At 42.2% G+C, this 8,773-nt stretch overlaps 1 pseudogene; it reads right to left on the bottom strand.

Annotated features, from left to right (window-relative positions):
- Nucleotides 1-949: 949 nt before the first annotated feature.
- LOC126003384 (sentrin-specific protease 2-like) lies at nt 950-2,710 on the bottom strand (annotated as a pseudogene).
- Nucleotides 2,711-8,773: the final 6,063 nt, after the last annotated feature.

Raw genomic sequence — 8,773 nt, 5'->3', positions numbered from 1 at the left:
CTTCCCTCTGCCAAAAAGCTTTTCCGGATTCCCTCCAGCAACCCAAAGCCTTCCCACCCTCCATCTTGGTCAAAACAGAAACACCAACTTCTCCCTGGACACTTTCCTTTGGACAGTACCTTCCTCTAGGACTGTCTCTGCATTCTTTAATTTCAAAATTCTTGCTCTAGTCTGCTGCATCTTTGCTCAGTTTTGGTGACCATTTCTCCAGGTAGTTTATAGCCACATCTTGTCTCTGGCTTATATATACCAAGTCTTGGGAAAGAATACCTGCATCTAAGTTTCATATATTTTATTTACCATCTTCTTCATGGAGAAGAAACTTGTTTTCCATTTAGTCCTTTATTGCTGAAAGTTCTTGTACCTTTGTATTGCCCAAACCAGCAGCACCTTCGTCAGGGTTTCAAGGGGTTCAGGGATTTCTTGAATTATGTGTAGCATCATACTGTCCCAACATGTCAATCTACTTGGGTTGTGCTCGCTGGGTGTACATTTCTACACTAGTTCTCCTATCCAAATGGTGTTACCACATCTAAACTTGGCACTCTGAATTTTTGTTATGATTTTCAGGATTTATTTAGACTACCATGAACCTTTTTTCACCAGATCATATATTTATTGACAATTGTGAATATGTACTGTTTGCTTTCTCCCGATTGAGCTCTTTTATTTTTCTAGTAAGGATAAAAATCTATGGGTTTAGGACTTTTCATAGTTACTTGCATATGAGTAAGACCCTCCAAAAGTATTTTGAGCTTCAATTTATGAAAGCAAATGTATGGAGGAGAAGATTATTACATACATGTCTTGTTTTGGTGCCAAACCCCGCGGTGTTAAGGGCTTAGTTACTTCCTATTGTACTCAGAATTCCCTCCTGGCAGGGTTTGGGTATATGGAAACATCTGTCCACGAAAGAAGCACCAGCAGTTGGAGTGTCCAGAGGACATTCTCACAGCAACTGTTGGTGAAGGATTTCCCACACCATCTTCTGGAAGAGAGGCATCTGGTGCTGAGTCAAAGTAATCATTCTGTCCAGAGATATAATCTGCATATTTACAAATGAACATTCCAGTCACTTCCATTCAACAGTTTGGGAATCCCATGTGGTTTCATGATATAGTGCTTCCACTCCAGAAGATTCAGATTAGTATTTCTTTTGGTCTTTCATCCCATAAACACTAAAGGAGAATCTCACAGAACCTGTGGCTTTTTTGTCCCCCTGAATCCAGATATCTAAGACACTTTTTTCTTAAGTTTATCACCACTAGACTCCAACGTACATTTCAATGAAAAGGTGCTAAGATAAGTTCCTGTTCAAAGATATTGATCCCTTTGGTCCATCGTTATACTGCTTGGTAAACACCAGACTTTAATTTAGGGTAGAAAAAAGTACTGAAAGCAGAAAGTGCTGGATAGTCTTGGATTTTGCTTCTTTCCATTAGAAGATTTATATAAACATTGACGATTTCAGCATTGAGCCAGTGATATTTCTTCAAGGTCTGGATATCTCCTTGAGTGATTGACAGTTTGAAAGCACTACTTAGGATCTCATCCTTAGGACCATGATCTAGTCAGTGCATTACTGACTTCCTATTCCATGTCCTCTGTACGTTCAAGAAGAGCATCCATTCTTTTATCCCTTCCTTAGCCTGAGCAATGTTTTCCTTTTTTCTCAAGTATTGATAATTTCCTCCTATGTAAGCATTGCTTCCACCACCCAGGTGAAGTCAGGCTGACACTTCTTCAGATAAATAAGGTTCTACCTGATATCCCCTCCTACTCTCATTTTCTAGTCTGATTTCAATTGTCTTCTCTGTATCTGAAAATTTTCCCTTTGAACACCTCTTATCACTAAATAGACAGGTCCTCTTTTTTCAATAACTATACTGTTTTGGAAAAAACTGTGTGGTTTTGAATCCATGACTTGGATCACCCCCCCAAGCCTTTGGTCTTTAATGTGTCCAACAGACTTCCTGGAGAATTATGATGAGTTGAAGTTACAGGAGGAGCAGAGCTTCCATGGAAGCCTCCTTTGAGACGCTCCAGTAACTTTCTGTACTTATCTCACTCCTCTTATTGAAAACCCTCTTCCAAAGTACAATGGGGAAGCCATTGCCCCTTACCACTGTCTTCAGAGACCATCTCTCTTGCCACCTGCTCCTGAGGTCTCCGCATAAATCCAGGAACTCTCTGGATTGCCTTTGCTATGGCCACGACCACTAGGTCTTCTATTGTAGCATTCTGAATTCAAAGTAAAATCAATTGTATGTGAAACCAACTCTGCGAGGTAGATCTCGGGTTACTGTCACGCTGATCTTTGAATAGTCACTTATTCCATTAGGAGATTTACTACTCAATTACCACATGATGTTCCCAAGTCCAGAACCTCTCCTAAAGGGGTCCCATTCTTTGTTTCATTACAAGTAGAAGTCATCATAGGAGTTGTGGTCAGCTGAAGTGAGATTACAAAGAAGCTGGCAGCACTGTAAAGACTGCTTTTCACATGATGGCTAAGGCAATCTAACCTTGGTCTTTTAGCAGGTATTTCATCAGTGTTCAGTGTAGAAAACAGAGTGCTGTTTGAGCGCAGCCTCTTCAGGAAGGCCCGCAATGGGGGGGGGGGGACTGGCTGCTCACAGACAAGGAAAATGGTGCCAATATTCCTATCCAGCCATTTGTACATACCAGGCCCAAGCAGCAGTAGAGGCCGACACACTCTGAGAAGCCAAGCCCAGAGCTGTGGCCGCCACCATCTCTGCTACCTCAGCTACCCTAACAAAGAGCTTCTAAGGGAACTTAAATCTCTGCTGAAGAAGAAACCTGGAGATAGTCAGAAGCATGTATTCTTTCTGTACTCAACTTCTATTCTCAGGTTCTTGTTCAGCACATAAAAAGAACATGCATTGGAGAGCCCTGTGTGATGTGGATACAAGATAGATGGAAGGGATAGCCAACATCCTAGGAACTCCAAAATTTCCACCTGCGTGGTCCCATGAACAGGGTAGAGAAAGCTGACTTGTGTGAGACTACAAGTTCCAATCATAGACAATTGAAAGGGACTGAAAAAGCAACGACCTCTCTGTGAGAAAGAGGTTTTGGCTCAAAAGAGAGAGAGAGAGAGAGAGAGAGAGAGAGAGAAAGAGAGAGAGAGAGAGAGAGAGAGAGAGAGAGAGAGAGAGAGAGAAATTGGGGTTGGCACTTGCCAGGGCATCAAACAGCAAATAATCCCAAGCACAAATGCTCCAGAAACATATTTCACAAGAAAATGTTTTTCTAAAGAGAAAAGTGCAAATAATCCTGGGCTTCAAGCCACCAAATTAAAGAGCTTAGACATAAGCATTTGTCTTCAGTCTATGAAGCTCATTTGTGCTCCCAAATGGCCCAGTAGAAGGCAGAGCAAGTGAAATATGTTTCCAACATATTTCCAGAAATCACCCCAACGACCAGAGTTGGGGTAGATGCTCCATTTCTCTGTGTGTATTTATGAACACTTCTGCCTTCATCCTCAAGTAGACCCAAGACTTTTCATAGTGGCAATATGTAAATTTACCTCTATAGTTCTTCAGCAAACTGACCAACAACTCAGAATTTTAACAGAATTTTGACAGAACAAGCAGCTTAAAAGTCCCAGGACAAGGACAAAAAAGGAGCTTTTAATGATAAGGAAAAAGCTCATCTGGGACACAGGACATATAAAAGCACGTAGTCGTGAAAAGAGGGGGAAGCAAATTTTGCACAATTTTTAGGGTGGTTGCTGGTAATGAACATTGGGTATCATGTGCAGTAGAGATGAGTGAGAAAAAAGTGACAGAGAAGCAGAAGGTTCCAAATTGAGTGAGCCCTGGCATCAAGTATGAAATCAAGGCAGAACTAGATTTCATTGCAGCTTAAGAGTACTGACCAGAACATTTGTAAAAACCTATTTTTAGATATTGAGTCCAGACTTCACTATCTTTATGTTGAAGCTGACAGGACTGACTGACACAGGATTGAACTTCAGAGTTAGGCAAACTTAATCTGTCCTTTTTTTGGCTTTTGTGCCACGCCTGGAGGTGATCAGGACTTCCTCCTGGCTTTTTGCTAAGAAATCATTCTGGCAGGGCCTTGGGGGGATCATTATGGAGTACCACAAAGCAAACTGGGTTGGCCATGTGGTAAAACTCAAAGCCTTCCTAGTCTAGTAATCTCTCAGACAATGATGTTCGTAGAGAAGACATAGACACAGCTTTTCTAGGGTCTACCTTGCTTATACAGTGAATCTCTAGAGGCGATTACCTTGATCTGTAAGAAATCTTCATGTCACAGCACAATACCCTTTGGGTTGTGGGTTCCTTCCCAGAAAAGATGCAGGCAAATATATATTCCCTGCTTTTCCAGTCATAGTCCCTACCTCATCTGGAGATCAAATGTCTGCTCAATTTGTATCTCTAGGTAAAACCACTAAATTTCAGACCCATTCTTTCTCTTCAAAATGACCACTTTCATTTTCATACTAAATAGAGCTTGTTTTCCATCAGTGCAAAAATAATGAATCACCATTCATAATCCAAATAGAGAGTCAGCAGCAGGATGGGTATTGTTGGGGCCAGAGAGATAGCATGGAGGGAAGGTGTTTGTCTTGCATGCATAAGGTCAGTGGTTCAGATCCCGGCATCCCATATGGTCCACTGATCCTGCCAGGAGCGCTTTCTCGGTATAGGAGTAACCCCTGAGTACTGTTGGATGAGACCGCACCCAAAAAAAATGAAAAAAGAAAAGAATGTGTATTGTTGTGAAAACTGGGAGAAAATAAATTGGTGCTTCCCCCAGTAACTGAAAGACCTCAGGAAATGTTACGTTGGCATGGGGGCAACTCTGTATCTGCCCATTGAATACGTACAACTTTTGGATTCCTTTACATCAGGCATCAGAAGCACAAGCTGGCAGAGTGATCTGTGGAGCAAAAACTAATGAGGAAAGCTCAGAGTTGAGTCCAAGTTCTGCGATGGTCAGGAAAGTGACTTACGTAGAGAGAGTATGGAACAGTATATAAATTGTACTTGGAAAATATAAAGAAAATATAGATCTTTTCAACTCTGATTAACCTCTTGAGAATACAATATAAGTGTTCTTTCTAATGCAAGTTCCCACAGTCAGTCCTCTGAAATAGGTTCTTCTGAATGAGTTTTAGGAATTAAAAAATCCCAACTCTCACCTCTCCCATCCTTTGTTCCTCTCCCCCAAAGGCTTCAGAGCTGAGGCTAGCTTTCTTGATGCCCAGGAGATCCCTGTGGTGCTTCTGCTGCCCTCCACCTCATGCTGTCACTGATTACTTTTACCAAGCAGGGTGACTGGTTCTGTCCCTAAATCCAATAGAAAAATGATATTTTCCTTCAGTGTAGATATTCCTCCCAAAGAGAATGGCTACCTCTCAATGATGATATATTTCATTGCATCTCATATGGTGTATAGTGAACCTCTTAGGGACCTCTGGTCACAATTTCAGCCCATTCCATATTTCAATCCCTGATTCCAGCCAGCTTCTCTGACCACCCTTTATGATAGACTCTCTCCCCCCTCAGCCTTCCTTGGAGGATCCCTTCTAGAGGAAATTGTCTTCTGAATGCTCATATTCTCCCCACATGTCTGTGGATGTGATGATATTTGGGTCTCTCCTTAACCTAAAGGTGATTCATCAATATCAGATGTGCTAGCTGATGCATTCTCTAACTATGTAGGCTGTGTCTCTCTCTGTAATCTAAATAACCTTTCTCATTCAATGACTGAGCATACAGTGACAAACCTTTCTGTATGTTGACTGTGCCCTTGAAATTTTCCTGCCTTTTATTCTCTACGTCTACAGTTGTACATTGAGAGTCATGAACTAAAGTGTAAAAGTCTTATGGCTATCTCTATTCCCAGAGGGGAAAAAAGCAACAAAATTCTCAGTGATATACACACACAGGTTATAAGAGTGGCCAAAGAGCAGAAATTTCCAGGGTAAATGTAAACCAAAGGAAAAGAGAGACAGAGATAGAGGCAGAGAGAAAGGCATGAGGGTGAAGATCTGCCAAGCTCAGAGAAACTGACCCTTGCCCATTAGATTTGGTCACCCAGGATCAGTGGAACAATTTCAGCAATTTGGAGAAATTATGAGAATGCAAAGTGGACTGCAGTAAGTCAATGGATGGTAAAGTGGGGCAAAGAGAATGTAGACACTGCTTCATGAAATTTGGTTGTGAAAAAGGTGGTGAAAGAAGACATAGCATAGAGATGTTCCCCCAGAAAAAGACATTTGAGCTGTATAGAATCTGGTGGCGATAAAGTAGGTCCAAAACCTATAGCAAACCAGCAATTGAGGATGAGATTAGGATTAAAGCCAACTTTGTTTTCATTAGCACTTCAAAGCAAGAGAGAAGCAGTGTCATTTGCTAGATGCTAGGGCTGAGCAGGTCCACAGAAACAATCTAGGAGGAAAGAAAAGTTTTAAAAGCAGTTCCAGGCTCAGGAAGGAAAATTGAGACTGCCAAGTCCTACTTTGTGTCCAGGTAGCATCAGCAAACACATCACCACTGAGGCAGAGGCAGAGATCTTAAAAGAGAGGGGAGAGATGGAAAGGCAGAGGAAGGAAAGGAGGGAGGAAAGGAACAAGAGAGAAAGAGGTCCCCAGTCAGTCAGCCAGCGCTATGAAGAAGCTGCCAGCCAGCCATGGCACAGTAGCAAGCACCTTACACCACTGGCCACAACACATCAGCGCCTCACCAATGTGACTTCTTGTAGCTAAATGAACATGTGCTATCCAGATGACAAAGCTCCTAGAAGGCTGAGAAGCATCACACTGCCTAAAAGAGACTGACATCTGGAAGGTTCCTTAGGTATCATATAGTCCAATGCCTTGATTTGCAAGGAAAATTCCAGCTAGGAGCCAAGAGGCAGGACAAAAATACTGACCTTCTGGGTTCTACCATGTGGGCTTACCAGCTTTGCAGCACTGCAGGATCACCTTTGCTAACTTCAGTGACTCCTGTGTGCTTTGCTTTCTGCAGTAAGAATCTCCAGAAGCACTGTGCTGACCACCTAAGTTCTGTTATACAGTGAAGTAGGAATTGCATAGGTTTTGAAACACCAAGTATTATCCCAAGTATCGTTTCCTAAAACGAAGCATCAGTTTTGGGAGGGTGAGTTGGGGGCAAGGACATGCACAAAGTATGCCTGATTTTCTAGAAGCCTCTAGCAGTCTAGCTGCTTTTCTAGGTTGGCACAAACAAGATTGAACTCTAGAGGAGGCCTGCCATTCTAGAATCGCACCAGCAGAGGACACTCCCATCGTATTTCCAATTGCTTGAGAGGTTTAGGATGAAGTGCCAGCTAAGTGATCCAATTATCTTTTACAGGATGCTCTTTCCCTCAATGGCTTCCAGGCCCCTGTTGCCCACACAGGTTATGCTACTTAATGTCCTTAACCTCATCAAGGAAGTGGTAGGGAAATGGAGAAGGACATCAAGGTTTGAGAATTGGATCTGGATAACGGGAGAATCACAGGTTGATGCTCCCTTACTAAACATGTGCAGAGAAAGGATCAGGTCATCTGATCCTGAAGCAGAAGGGGAGAAGGCTCTGGAGCTTTAGAAGTTCTTATAGCAAACTCAATTTCCAGCCTTTCTAATTCAGTATGTCTTTTTGGAATTCAAGCAGACAAGCACCTAGGGAAGTAGCAAGTCTGAAAGCTAGGATTCAGGAACCTCTTCAGTCCAATTCTCCCCTGCTCACACACCAGGGTAACTAAGCTGTAATTGTGTGTGAGGCAGCAGTGGAAGAAGCTTGTTAAGAATGATACCTAGTCAGTTTGTCGATGTGAGCAGCAAGTCTGAGTAGTAAGTTTTAAACAACTCTCCCTGGTTGTAAACTGAGTATTTACATTGTCCTCCTGGTTTCCCCTCAATATCATTTTGACTAGCACTTAATGGCAGTGAAATCATTATTCTATATTTTATGGGGGGAATACTACTGATGCTCTCCAAGGATTACTCCTGGCTCTGCAATCAGAATTGCTGTTGGTGGTTACTGAGGAATCATGTTTATGCCTTAGAATGAACCCAGGTCTGCACAGCAAGCATCTTACTAGTTGTAGTATATCCCTGGCTGCAAAAGCATTTAATTTGAAAAATAAACATTACTGGAGCCCTTTTTATTTAAGAATGTCATGCTTTTAAATTATTCCCCTATTATTTTTTTTTACAATCTGGACGTCTATATAGCCATGACCTGAGGAACAAGGATCTGCTGTTTTAATCAAGCCTAAAAGATCCACAGGCAAACTTGTCAAGCAAGTGAGGACACAAAGGAAATTATTTTTCTGACAATAGAGATGAGGATTAGGAGGACCACTCTATGGTAGGAAGCTTGCCGCAAGGAACATAGAGTGCAGTTAGACAAGGGTCTAATACAAAAGGGACAATTAGAGCACTCCTTCATTAGCAGTAGTATAAACCAGTATATCAAAAAAGAAAAGGTGGATAGGGAAAGAGAGAGAAAGGGAAGTAAAATGCCTACACCAGAGGCAGGCTGAAGAGGAGGCAGGAAGAAGGATGAAAGAGAAACTGTTGACATAGGTAGCAGGAAATGCACACTGAAGATGCACAGAGAAGATGCAATACATGAGGGCTGGAGCGATGATGCATTGGTAGGGCATTTGCCTTGCACACAGCTGACTCAGGACTGACCCTCATTTAGATCCCTGGCTTTCTATATGGTCCCCAGAGCCAGGAGCAATTTCTGAGTACATAGCCAGGAG

This window comes from Suncus etruscus, chromosome 3 (genome assembly GCF_024139225.1).
Source record: "Suncus etruscus isolate mSunEtr1 chromosome 3, mSunEtr1.pri.cur, whole genome shotgun sequence".
In the NCBI taxonomy this organism is placed as follows: Eukaryota; Metazoa; Chordata; class Mammalia; order Eulipotyphla; family Soricidae; genus Suncus; species Suncus etruscus.
This window is presented reverse-complemented; position numbering and strand designations above follow the sequence as displayed.